The 14,660-nt window shown below is 40.6% G+C and overlaps 1 protein-coding gene across 3 annotated transcripts in view; it reads right to left on the reverse strand.

Annotated features, from left to right (window-relative positions):
- The window catches only part of OPCML (opioid binding protein/cell adhesion molecule like), a 1,065,334-nt gene that overhangs the window by 388,396 nt on the left and 662,278 nt on the right, over positions 1–14,660 (reverse strand). The gene's annotated exons all lie outside the window — the stretch shown is intronic.

Consider the following 14,660-nt stretch of genomic DNA (forward strand, 5'->3'; position numbering starts at 1 on the left):
GTGTCAAAATAATACTTAAAATAATTTAAGTACTATGAAGATATGATAAAATAATTACTATCATATGGCAGTATAAGCATGGAACTCATTCTAAAGTGACATCTGATAGAAGAGGCAGAAAGAGGCTTTTTGATTTATTTGTTTATAAAAGCTGGGGTACAGGCCAGAGGCGTGGGGGGGTGAGAGAATTCACCAGAGACAGAGTGGGGAGCAAAACAGGCAGCCAAAACAGCAGCAAAAACACTACTGAGGGGAGCAGCAGGCAAGGCAGGAGAGGTCTGCTGCGCCATGAGGCTGGCCGGGAATTGAACCCGTGCTGCAGAGGCCCCGGACAGCTTCACAGTTCTGTGCTCAACAGGCACACACTGGGGAGGCCCTGAAAGAGGCATTTTTCAATAAAGAAAGTGGAGATCAGGATAGGATGCCAGAGACCTGAGAACATACATTTCATGATGGCTGGAGCCCCACTAACAGTGTTGAGCCAGCCTGAAAACTAGTAGAAAAAATTACAGGGCCCAGCCATTAACACATGAAACTGCTATAGAAATTCTGAGTCTGGGAAAAGAAAACTCCAGATAAATCTAAAGAACTGCAATTTCTGCAAAACTTGTTTTTTTCCCACCCACTCTTGACCCACAGCTAGATTCATCATGTTCTCCGACGTTCCCCTATTCTATCTTACACACCCAACTAACACTTTTTAACACTCTATTTTGTGACCACTTGTTAAACAACCATCTCCCTAGACTGAGTTACCTATTTTATTATTATTTTATTCCTTTAAACATATTGTCAAGGACATTTGTTAAAAATATTCAATATGTTTGTTAGATAAATGAAAAAGGGAAAGGAAGGAATCAGGAAACAGAGCCAGAGTTCGAAATAAGAAAGCATTGATTTGTGCATCAGAACTGTGGGAAACATAAAGCACAGTTGGAATCCAATAACAAATAAAGTTTAGCTCCTTCCTTTGTTGTAAGAGCAGTCGCAGAATACGGATATGGGGAGAGGGGTGTAGCTAAGATCAGATATGCTACGTGAAATGGATGCATATAGAGAAAGGAAATGGAATATAGTATGTCATTGGTCAGGTAACTTGGGGGTTTTAATTTGGTCAATTTGATATGCAACCTGGACATTGCATTTTTTATAAGTTTCAATTACAAGAGTTTGATGAGCAGTCATCGCTAAGGATCATTGGATCAAATGAATTTAAAAATACATAGAAATTTGTTTTCTGATGTAATATTATAGTCATAGTAGGATAATATTATTCCAGATACAATTTAAAAATCTCTATATGTTACTTAGCATTTGTAAAGGTAACCAGACAGTTGCAGGCATAGCAGACAAGCTCAGTTTTAGAGACGGAAGAATCATTAAGTTGATCATCAGCTTCTCCCTCCTCAGTGTTCTCCACCTGCAACTTTGTCTTGCCAGACTTGGTCTAGGAAGAAGAACTCCATGAGAAAAAAGATAAGGAACAAAGCTTTCATCAGTAGAGTGAGGCTGGCATGACTAACTGAAAACTTGAGGCATCTCAAATGAATGACTAGTTTTCATTATGAGATATTTGTTATGTCCTAGGACTGCAGAGAAACTTAGAAGCTAGGTCCAAAGCTTCTTTAAGGCTAAATGAAATGCTATGTAGCCTTGTTGTGCTTATAAAGAAAAGACCTTACAGGAGTCTCTTCTATTATTTTTTTGCTTGAAAGTCTCCATCTTTTCTTCTATAATGTCTATTTTTTTTCTATCTCTTAAATAGATTACAATGATTAATTCTATGTGTCAAGTTGATTGGAGCACAGTGCCTAGATATTTGGTCAAATATTATTCTAGAAGTTTCTGTGGGGGCACTTTTTGAATAAGATTAACATTAAAACTGGTAGATTTACCTTGCCTTCCATGTGTGGGTTGGTATCACCCAATCATTTGAGGGTCTGAATGAAAAATAGACTGACCTCCCCCAAACAAGAGGAAATTATGCAACAAAGGGTCACTGAACTTGAACTGCAGCAGTGAGTTCTCCCTGGATATCCAGCCCGTCAGTACTCCCTGAAAATTCTGGACAAGTCAGCATTCATAATTGCATGAGTCAAATTCTTAAAAATAATGTCCTCTCTCTTCTTCTCACTCTATAATGTATATCTGTGTCTATACCCAACATATTGTTCTTGTTTCTATAGAGAATCCTTTTTATTTTAAGGTCATTATTAATCATAATTATTTTAAAATACTTTTCTAAAAACCAATATAGGGGTTACATGTGCATCTATTTCTATTATCCTTTTTCTCTTGACTATCAGTAATTTTTTTTTTGGCTTTTCACACATCTAGAAATTTTTAATGTCAGATATCTTGTACATAACAGAGGGAAGGAGAAAAATAACATTTGGAGCTTCTATGGTGCCTTTACACACAATGTTTAGTATTCAATACAAAATTACTAGACACAAGAAAATATTGATACCTGAGAGGAAAAAAAGAAAACATGAAAGCAGACCTACAAAACTGCTTATATAGGGCCTCCCCGGTGGCGCAGCGGTTGAGCGCTGGGTTGCGAAGCTGCCTGCAACCTCTGCAGCCGGTTCAATCCCCGGCTGCTCCCCGGCCACCGGAGGAGGGTCCCACATGGCGCGCAGACCTCTCCTGCTGCCCGCTGCTCCCCTCAGCAGTGTCCTTCGGTCCTTCTGCCTGCTCTGCTCCCCGCTCTGGCTCTGGTGAATTCTCTCACCCTCCCGCGCTTCTGACTGTACCCAGTGCATGTATAAACCAAACAAACAAACAAATAATAAATAAATAAATAAGACATGCCTCTAGAAAATTAAAAAAAAAAAAAAAAAAAAAAAAAAAAAAAACTGCTTATATAGCAGTTAGGAGACAAAAGATGTTAACTATGATTAATACAGTAAAGAAATTAGCAGGAAGAATGGATGAAGTAGAGGAACTAATTGAGGTTCTTAACAGAGTATTTGAAACCATTAGGAAAAATATGCATAGAAAGGTAGAACTGAATGATCTGATATTTGAAATATTTAGTACAATAGATGGATTTAAAAGTGGTTGGAATTAACAAGGATCAGGAATATAAGCCAATAAAAATATCCAAATTGAAGGATTGAGAAGAAAGAACAATAAAATAAAATAAAACAGTCTGATGGGCTTTATTAGAGAAGGAAGGGATTGTCAAAGGAATTAAGGAGAGTGAGGCAATGAAAATGTTAGAAGAGAAAATAAAAGGAGAAGTGATAGTGTTAGGGGGAAAAGGATGTCCTAAAGTTAATTCCATACAGGCTTTGTGGACTCCACCCCCACCCCAGGCCAAAGACACAGGTAACTCCAAATCCCATCCCCACCAAAGGGAAGGTAGCTGGGAACTGAGGGTGGGGTTAAACAGCCAGGTTGATATAAAAGGCAGACACGTGGGCTTTGGGGGATCCCCCATTTTGGCTCTCCGCCAGCTCGCAGCGTCTGGCCAGCTCTGAGAGTGACTTTGGGTTTCCAGGTCGTCGGATCGGGTAGGACACATTAAAGACTTTATTTCCCTATTTTCTCCCTGAGTTGTACATTTTCCTTATTTCCTTTTCCCTTGTAAATAAACCTTTTATTAACCTTTTGTGTGTGCCTGTAGTGGAGTATTCATAAGTCCCTTTTAAGCGCCTGGGTGAGGACCCACAGCCAGGAACCCGTTCAATATCAGGGTTGCTCTATAACAATAGTTTTACAGGTGGAAACTAATGTCACCCACATTGCCACCGAAAAGTGTATGTTCTTTGCTAATACAGATTTATACACTGGCACTGTTTCATTTACTCAGCCACTAACTCAACAAATGTTCACTAGGTGATTATAAAGTGCTAGGTATACCTAAAGCAGTAAGAAGACAAGGGTAGAAAACAGGGAGATCCCTGACCACAAATGGGGAGGCTGGCATTAAAAACACTTCTAAAAATAATGACTGTGATCCTATTCCCTTCTCCCCCTCTGTAGTGTCTCTGGTTTATAGGTACCTGTTGATTTTGATTTTGATTTTATTATAATTAGTCTTTTTCCTGGTCCCTTATTTAGGTTTTCTAAATTCCTGCTATAAGTGAGACCATCTGGTATTTTTCTTTTTCTTTCTGGCTTATTTCACTGACCACGATCCCTTCCAGCTCCATCCATGTTGCTGCAAATGGCATGAGTTTATCTTTTTTGATTGCTGAGTAGTATTCCATGGTGTATATGTACCACATCTTCAAAACAAGGGTGGTGGGAATTTTACGGGAACTATAACCAAAATGAATATGCATACATTGTACAAAAATGAGAAATGATGTAAAAATATATAAAATTTTAAAAAACATAATGAGAACAACAACAAAAATTACTAAAGATTAATTTGGAAAATAATATTTTTGTAGCTCATAAAAAATAATGAGTGTGCGTTTTTTAAAGATTTTATTTATTTTTGCATAGAACTAGGGTGCAGGCCAGAGGTACAGGGGGGTAGGATTCACCAGAGAAAGAAGGGGAGCAGAACATGCGGATCTACAGAAATACATTGCTGAGGTGAGCAGAGGGCAAGACAGGAAAGGTCTGCTGCACCATGTGGGTTAGCTCCCTGGCCAGGATCAAACTCAAGCCTTCACAGTGGGTCTTGGTGATGGTGCTGAGAATTAACTCCTATGTCACCAGGGAGGGCTTCCCCCAAAATAATTTGTGTTTAAAGAGAGAAAGAGAAAGTGACAATGAGATATAGAGAGAAGCATGTGGTGATGAAAACATTAAATATATTTGCTTGAAGCTCCACTAAACTAAAAGAGATTCCCCAAGATATGTTTCAGATGAAGCTTGGAATACTTTTATCTCTGAGATGAAAGAGAAAGTAATGATAAAGTTATATTTGGACAAACTGTAGGTATTAAGTGATCTGGAGGAGGGTAAGCTGCAAGAGATCGGTAGCTGTCATTTACTTGGTCATGTGATAGCCCCAGAACTATGGGGTTCTGGTAGGCACAAAACAAGTATTTGTAATGTACAATCAGTCAGAATTTAATAAAAAAGAACTTTAAATTGTAGAATTTAATCAATAAAAAGGCTTAAATATGCTTAAATTTCCAATAAAATTTCTAAAATGTTCATTACAAATGTACATTAAATTTATTTATGTGTTGAGCAGACATTTTGAACTTGGGATGTATGATTTGATATTAGCTATAAGGATATTCTTGTTGTTTATGATTGTAAAGCTATTATGGAATTAATTAAATGATGCATAGTTATATGGTGAGCTAACATGCAACCACTGCAAATTATGTGGCAGAAGATATTTAAGAGATGCAAAATACATACTTTCTATAAAGTGAAAAAGTGGGTTACAAACAATTGTACAATATTTTCCTGTTTTTTTTTGTAATTTATGCATACAAGAACTGGGGTACAGGCCAGAGGTGTGGAGGGTGAGGGGATTCACCAGAGACAGAGTGGGGAATAGAACAGGCAGACTGACTGAAATATACTGCGGAGGGGAGCAGCGGGCGAGTCAGGAGAGGTCTGCTGCTCCATGTGGGGTGCTCTCTGGCTGGGGATTGAACTTATGCTGCAGTGGCTGCGGATTGCCTCATAGGTTGAGTCCTAACCCCTTGAGCCCCCAGGGAGGCCCAGTATTTTCCTGTTTTTAAAAAGACCCAGGATATGTAAGTTTGCACTTATACCAGTGGTTACACTGAGTTGTAGGATGAGTTTTGCTTATGTTAATTATCTGTACTTTATAATCAAGAAATATAGCAGGCATCATCATTATGTTATTTGAAGTATATTTTTACTTCCAAATAACCAATAACCAAGCAATAAACTCACATGACATAACGCATGTCTGTGACTGGTGCTGCTACACTGTTAATGGTTTGAAGGAATTTGCTCAAACTTCCTTTAATGATGTGTGTTAACCCACAACCCTCAGAGTCTGGATATTGCTCTCATTCACTCTCCCTCTAGAAATGGAGACAGTCTTACACATAGCCTGTATATAGTAAAATTCTAATGAATAAATAGATATAATCAGCAAAGGGAAAAAATGAAGAAGATGATATATGAGATATGAATTTCCTTCCTGATATCTTGAGTTCTTAGGGATCAATAAATAGCAGGACTATTAACCTCTAGTTAGTGAGGACTCTAGTTAGTGAAGACTACTTTTACTTTCTTAAAGATTTATTTGTTTGTTTGTTTATTTATTTATTTATTTATTTAGTAGAAGAACTGGGGTGTAGGCCAGAGGTGTGGGGGTGGGGTGAGAGGATTCACCAGAATCAGAGTAGGGAGCAGAACAGGCGGGTTTACTGAAATGCACTGCTGGGAGGGGACAGCAGGTGAGACAGGAGAAGTTTGCTGCACTATGTGTGGGTTAGCTCCATGGCCAGGATCAAACTCAGGCCATAGAGGTGATAGCGCTGAGACTTAACCCCTAGGCCACTAGGGAGGACCAGAGAGGGCTATTTTTATATCCAAGTTCTAATAACCCTATTACTGGATCTACCTTTCCCCACTCTATGGACCACAAAAATAGATAAGAATCAAAAGATTTTTCTTATTTCATGTATGGATATTTGAATTGAATCTCACTAAGCTATCCAGTGTCTTACAAATACTTAGATAGATATTCAAACTCCTACTTCAATGAAGCAAAGGACTTTAAAAAGTATCCATCCATCCATCCACCCACCCACCCATCCAGTCTACCTTTGAAAAGGCATTGTCCAGTGTTACTGTCTTCTTCACCCTGCATTAATGATTTATTGGAAAAAGGGACTTTAATGGGATGGGGACAGTCAAGGGAATGGCTTCCAAAAGCTCTGCTGAATTTACTGTACACACCTAAACAGTTATATATTTCAGGAAGTTTGGTAACAGCAGCAAACACTAGCAATAGGACTCCTTAATTTCTCCCCAATTATAAACTAAGATCATTTATAACCTGCCCTTGCCTTGCCTAGATAATCATAATCTGTTGTCTGTCGCACGCACAATACCTTATCTTTCTGAGAGACCCTATTACCGGTATCTATGCATGTACATACTAGCCATGTAGGCTTCTGTAATTTACCGCATAAACATTGAGCAGAAAACCTGCACTTGTCATATCAATCAAACTGCACCTCACAGACTTTATTATAAACAATGAGTGCTGGATGCTGGGACTCCCCACTGCCCTGGCTAGAAGTGGGGCTGGCCACTCTGTGACAAGGTCACAGGTAAGTGCCTCAGATGTACTTGTCAGGCAAGCCTCATGTTCAAATGATTTCCAGTGGTATCTGGACTGGTATCACCACAGAGGCAGGATGCATCTCGCTGTTGCTGCTGCTAGCTGAGACACCATGGGCTGGCAATGTCCCCATAGTTATGTTTTTTTTCTTTTTCATCTGCTGTGAGGAGATCCAAGCACCCTGTAGGAACCTGACAAAACGGTGGGGAATGCTCTAGGGACCAGCCACAGCTCTCTCTGGAAGCCAGTCCTAACCTACGCCCCAGCTGACACTAGAAGCAGCACTGGGATAGCAGAGACCCTTCTGGGAGAAGCAGCCTCATGCCAGACAGAGCAGGACTTTGGACAGCTACAGTCAAGAGGAGCAGCCCATTTAATGTGCTCTGATTCCCTCTTGTAAAGATGGGGAAATTATCTGCTTGCCTGGAATATCTTCATTAAAAATGCATTTAAGCTGTGAAGCTCTACGAAGGAGAGACCTGTAATACATGAAAGATTAGCCCCAGATTGCTGATTGGGCTATTTTACATCATTATGGTAATTAAGCTAGCAAGCCTGTTGTGCTGACTTCAACACTTTCCTCCATTTGCCTTTGTCTCTAATTCAAGGTATTTCTCCCCCTCTTTCCTTCTCTCAGCCTCCTTCCTCTTCTCTTCTTCCTACCCCGCCCCACCGAACATCTCAGAGCCTTGGCTGGTTCTGTCTCATGCATATGCATCTGACTTCAGTCTGATTCAACCTCCCATGGCTTCTTTGCCAACTTCATCCTGACTGTGCAGAGAAAAGGGAAGAAATTAATGGTAATTACAAGGTGTGAGTGGATATTACAGCTCTCCATCTGATTGCCAGTGAAACCAAATAAAAATGGAACGTAATCAGCCAATTATTAGCACGCACAGTAAACAAACGGAGACTTGTCTCTCATTCGCCTTCTCTTGCTTACTATCCTCAGGCCAGCGAGGCTGGTTCAGGGTGTGATTACAGACCTGGAGATAGACTTTTGTGTAACTCTCTGGGAGTCCACTAGAGTGAACACCTCACAGATGTCAGGCAGAGGCACCTTCTCCCTGCATGGCAGATCCAGAGAGCCCACTCAGAGTTGTGCAGGCTGAGGGTCACTTCGAGCTCCATGTGCTCAGGGCACACTCCACCCCCTTTCACCCACCAGCATTACAAGTCCTTCCAAATTTCCCCACTGGATAAATATTTCTTCCAACTACTTGTAAACACCATAAATAACTGGCAATGGATAACTGCTCTCAGGGATGCCAGGCTGACCTGGGCTATTCCCCTGAGAAATCAGGAGTCTCTGAGTGGGTTAGTGGATGCCAAGGAGTAACATAAGAGGAAAGTTTTTTTTTTTTTTGACAGATAACAGAAAGTGAGTGTGTATGTGTGTGTTGGTCCAAGCAAGGCAGGCCCGCTGGTCTAGATAATCTCCACTCGCCGGGTGACACCGAGCCCTGGGTCACTGATGGTTGAAGGAAACACAAAAACCAAACCAAGTCCCTCTCTTTCCCTGCTGTCCCTTGTGCTTCACAGCTGGGATTTTTAATAACATACAAGTACTATATGCAGATGTTTCCTGCTCGGATGCAGCGCTTGCTCGTAATTAGTCGTACTGTGTTCTAAGGAGGCAGCTCACACGGGTTCACAGTCTTCATCATTTCAAGGATGCTTTCTATCCTGCCTGCCTAAGTTCCAAACTGTGGGACTTTTTGTAGCATCCTTCACTTCTCTGAGTCTCAGTGACCTCATTTATAAACAAAGGCCAGAACAATATCCATTTCGTGAAGTTGTAAGAATGAAATGAAAGAACGCATGCCTGGTTCACCAAATGAATATTATTATTATTGTTATTGTTATTATGCAACAATGTATGGAAGTTGACAATTTTTCACCTCTGAATGTTTCATCATTGATTATATACCTGTCAACTTCTTCATGAGAATCCTGGGAACCCATCTGTACCCAGTCTTCCCCTCTACACTTCTAGAACGTACTACACTACTTCTCTAGATTGTTTCCTCACTTGCTCATTCTGTCTGCACAGTTTTCCTTCTAGGCATCTCAAACCTCCACACTGCTTGCTAGCCCTCCCCTCCCAGCAGAAACTCGATTAACAAGCTACTGAGAACACAGAAACATTCGCATGGAGTTTAACCTTTTCTTCCATCAGCACATTTAGGAAACTTCAGCAGTTGTTCCTGCCCACCAGCTAAGAAAGATGAACTGATGAGTGAATAAAGAAGATGTGGTAATGTATAAATGGAATACTATTCAACCACCAAAGAGATGAAATGCTCCCATTTTTCAACAATATGGATGAACCTAAAGGCTATTATGTTAAGTAAATAAATCAGATAGAGAAAGAAATACAGCTGACTTCATGTGACATATAAAGCAACAAGACTAACCAACCAAACCAAACCAAAGCACTCCTAGACAATAAGAACAAAATAGTGGTTACCCAAAGAAAGAGACTTGGGTAGATGGGATAAAAGCGATCAATTGTATGGTGAAGGATGGAAACTAGGCTTTTTGTGGTGAACATAATGTAGCCCTACACAGAGGCTGATTTATAATGCCATACACCTGAAACCTATGTAATGTTATAAGCCAATGTCACATCAAGAAAAAGTTCTAATAGAGAGCGATGACAGCCATCAGCAGCAGTCAGTACGCTCCTCTGAGCTCTAGGTGGTGACCCTCTTGCATGCCCCTCAACTGCAGTTACTTTTCTACATCAGCAGCATGTGCTTCTGTGCTGGACCAGCCCCATCAGCCTGCAGATATCTCACCTTGTAAAGAAACACACAAAACAAACACAAATGCTCCCCTTAACTCACAGCTCTCTCCTTCCCACCTCATTGCTTGCTTCTGTCTCAAAGCAGATCATCATAACATAAAGGCGTACATTCTTGGTCTCCACTGACTCTCCCTCATTTCACCTTGAACATACCCCAACAGGTGGTCAACTCACAAGCCTCTAAAACTGCTCCTCAGTGTCAGCAGCTCCCTCCATATTGTTAAAATGGTTTGTTCCCTGATGTCCCAGAGTGACAACCAACAATTGCTGTACTCGCCAGTATGTTTGTGGTTGTTGTAATTTATACTTCACAGGTAAGTGAAAACATCCAGGAAATGCGTTTTACTTTCTGGCTATTTCACTTAGCATAATCACTTCAAGGTCCATCCATTTTGTCCCCAAAGGCACAATTTTATTTTTACTAGCTGATAGTATTCCATAGTATATATCCCACAATTTCTTTTTTTTTTTTTATGTCTTTTGTTGGCACTTAGGGTTGGTTCAATCACTTGGTAATTGTGGACAGTGCGGCTATATTTTCATATTAGTGTTTTCACATCCTTTGGGCTAAATACCTAGCAGAGGTATTGCTGGATCATATGGGATCTCCATGTTTATTTCTTTAAGGTATCTCTCCCCCATTTTCCATAGAGACTGCACCAAATTACATTCTCACCAACAGGGATGAGTATTCTTTTTTCTCTGTGACTTGCCAGCATTTGTTGTTTCTATTAGGAAGAAAAACAAAAATTCAAGTGTCCTACATTTTCCAAGCCTCTCTCTCACTGCATCCCTCCTTCCTCACTATGCTTCTCTTTGCCTGCTGAAAGCCTTGTACTTTCTCTTCCTTGTGTCTGGAGGACCATTCCTGTTAGATCTTTGCTTAGGAAGATGTTCCTATCTTCCAAGCCCTTTGACACATAAACTAAAGGTGCATTCATCCTGCCTCCAGTGAGTCTACCATTGCTTCCATGATCTACTACCTTTATCATTATTTGATATTACCTTTTACCTGACTTGTGCACAAAGTTCCCATCTGTATCCCCTCACTAGCCTAGGCCAATACTCACCTGCTACTTCTTTCCATCTCCATATCCCCAGAACTTTTAAAAGTTCCTAAAATTTAAAACATTGGCTTACTAAATTAATGAATAAATCACTTTGAGTTTTACTTGGATAACTATATATGGGCCTCTAGCAACCCAGCAATCTAGGGATTCCTCAATTATGCCTGCCTTGAAAATTTCAAATCCACCTACTTTTCTCTCTTCATCAGAGCTACAGCTCATAAATAGGTCAGATTGGAATTACACTTCACCTCCCACCTCCTCCATCTGACTGACAGGTGTCATTGCACAGGTTTGTCAATGACTCCATTTTTTTCAAAAGTAAAATAAAAAATATAAAAACCATTGTGAAGACAAATGAGACAGAGTTCATAAAGTGTCCAGGCCTGGTACATATTAGCCTGTCAATAAAAGTGGTTTTTCTTGGGCCTCCCTGGTGGCGCAGGCAGTTGAGTACAGGGCTGTGAAGCTGTCCACAGCCGCTACAGCATGAATTTGATCCTAGCCAGCCGGGAAGATACCCACATGGCACAACAGACCTCTCCTGTCTTACCCACTGCTCCCCTCAGCAGTGTATTTCAGTCTGCCTGCTCTGTCCCCTGCTCTGTCTCTGGTGAATCCTCTCACCCTCCCACACATCTGGCCTGTACCCTGGTTCTTATATGCATGAATAAATAAATATTAAAAAAAAAGTGGTCTTTCTCTTTTGATTGCATGCCATTCTCAGCAACATGGGTGGAGCTGAAAGAGATTATGCCCAGTGAAATAAGCCAGAAGGAAAAAGAAAAAATATTGGATGAGTTCACTTATAGGAGGAATATGGGGGGACAAAATAAGGGATCAGGAGAAAAATCATACATGAAAAAAACAAAATTAACAGGCAACTATAAATCAGAGACATTCTGCAGGGAAGGGGTAGGAAGAGGGATCAAAACAGGGGAGGACAAGTGCAAGGGACTCTGGTGATGGTACACAGGTGAATTGGTGGTGGGAATTTTATGGGGACTACACCTGAGAGGAGAAAGCAAAGATTGTACAAAAATGAACAATGATGTAAAAATAATAATTAATCAATCAATCAATTAATTAAAAATAACCAAAAAAAGATGAAGAAAGTGGTCTTTTTCATTCTCCCGTGTAGAGGATTTCTGCCTTGCCATTTGGAAAGGGGGTTTGGAAAAAACAGCTCTAAGTAAATAAATTTACACCAATGTGTGAATGACTCTTAGCCTTCAGCCACCCCAGAGGAAGCTTATTAACCTGAATACATTACTAATTGGCAGCATTTCTGTTAGTTTAATGGGAGTAGTGGAGAAAGTTCAGGCAAAGAAGAGATTATACCTGTGGGCAAGGAGAGTGGGCTGAGGAAAGGACTCAGGAAGGACTATGCCTGTAGGCCATTAACCTTCCCTTACTTATTTTCTATCCTAGTGAATTATTCTTGTTTTTCCTGGTGTTGGGTGATTTTTCCCTCTTTGTCCATATCTGATCCACTATCCCCTGAAGCATTCAGGGGATTTCATTTTTGTATATTTTGATTTTTTGAGTTTTTTTTTCCATCCTCTCAGGACAGTTTCCATAAATATCCAGCCCCAGAGATGCATTGTGTGCAAAAGTGCCATGGGATATAAGTCCTGCCTCTCTCTGGGAATAGTGATTGTGGATAGAGTTTACAGAGAGGTGAGAGGTGGCAGGTGAGCGTTCTCGTATGCTTGCAGATTCTTAAATATGCTGACTCGTCTACCATACAGCCCACCGACCATTGCAAAGCTCAACAGAAGAGAATCTCCTTTGGCCTGGCAAGTATGAAAAATGCATTTGATAGAGCAAGTTTTTGATGACAATTGTCATTAACAACTATATTTTCAAACATATTTCACAGTGCATTTCACGTCAGGAAGGGTTGCTTATCTCCTGAACTTGAGTCTGCAGAACTTATAGTGGAGGGATGACAGTTCCCTTTGAACACAAGCAGTGAAAGGACCCCCTATGAATGGCAACAGAAAGGGGAAAAATGTAAAGTACGATATAATGCAAAAGGCATATGCTTTTGCCTATAAAGACACATTCAACTGCAATGCTGTCTGTCCTTTTCCCTTTCTCTGCCCCAAGATTATCCCAGAATGCAGAAATGCCTAGCTTATGAATGGCCAGACCAACTCCAAAAATAACCTCCGTTGATTTAAATAGTAATTATACCCTTGTCTGATAAGATGATCATTTTTTTTAACTTACCTCTTATTGCATTATTCCCTCAAAATTTCTCTTACTCAGTCCTGATTTTACCTAGTCTTGGCAAGAGGTAAGGAGGTCTGTAGCCATTGGAGAGGTGGTTATTTACTGTTTTCTTTCTCTAATAACAGTAGGGTAGGGTGAGACAAGATTTCCTTATAAGAACACTTAGAATGAAGACTTTGCTGAATGAATAATTTTAGTGACTATAAACAGCTTCTACCAGGAATCACAACTGCTGAAATAAGGGCTCCCAGGAAGAAAAGTGGACAAAGAGACAGAAGAAATAAGAAAATAAAAAAGACAGAGGAACAGGCCAGCAACTCTCAATAAATTGGTTCATTCAGTACCAGGTTCATTTTAAAACTTTGTAATTTAAGATGAAAAGTTTTTACGTTCCACATTTGTTTCTTATTTTCAAATATAAAATTCCATTCAAAGTTCCAGGAACCTCAACAGAATGAAAAGACAAGCCATGGATGGGGAGAGAACATTTTCCAAGGACCTACCTAGTAAAGGTTGCTTTTCAAAATACTGAAAGGACTCTTAAAACTCAAATGAACAAATAAATCTAAAAATGAGCAAAAGGTCAAACAAAATATGATACACAAATAGTCAATAAGAATATGAAAAGATGAGCCTTCCCCGGTGGCACAGGCGGTTGAGCGCCGTGCTGTAAAGCTGTCCACAGCCTCTGCAGCGCCTGTTCAATCCTGGCCAGCCGGCGAGGGTCCCACATGGCATGACAGACACCTGCTGCAGCACCCACTCCTCCCCTCAGCAGTGTATTTCGTCAGTCTGCCTGTTCTGTTCCCTGCTGTCTCTGGTGAATCCTCTCACCCTCCGCGCATCTGGGCTGTACCCCAGTTCTTGTATAAATAAATAAATAAATCTTTAAAAAAAAGAATATGAAAAGATATTTGACATCATTCATCATTTGGCAGTTACAATTAAGATGAGATACCAGTAAAAACCTAATCCAATGATGAGAACCCAGAACACTGACAGCCCCAAATACTGATGAGGATGTAAAGCAGGAACTGCTGGGCCTCCCCTGGTGGCACAGTGGTTGAGCGCTGGGCTACAAAGCTGCCCACAGCCTCTGCAGCGCCAGTTCGATCCCCGGCCACCGGCGAGGGTCCCACATGGCGCGCAGACCTCTCCTGCCATGCCCACTGTTCCCCTCAGCAGTGTATTTCGTCAGTCTGTCTGTTCTGTTCCCTGCTCTGGCTCTGGTGAATTCTCTCACCCTCCTGAGCTTCTGACTGTACCCAGTGTTTGTATAAATAAATAAGTCAATCTTTAA

The sequence above is a fragment of the Talpa occidentalis genome, unplaced genomic scaffold, assembly GCF_014898055.3.
Source record: "Talpa occidentalis isolate TD23 unplaced genomic scaffold, MPIMG_talOcc4v2.1 talOcc4.12, whole genome shotgun sequence".
NCBI lineage: Eukaryota > Metazoa > Chordata > Mammalia > Eulipotyphla > Talpidae > Talpa > Talpa occidentalis.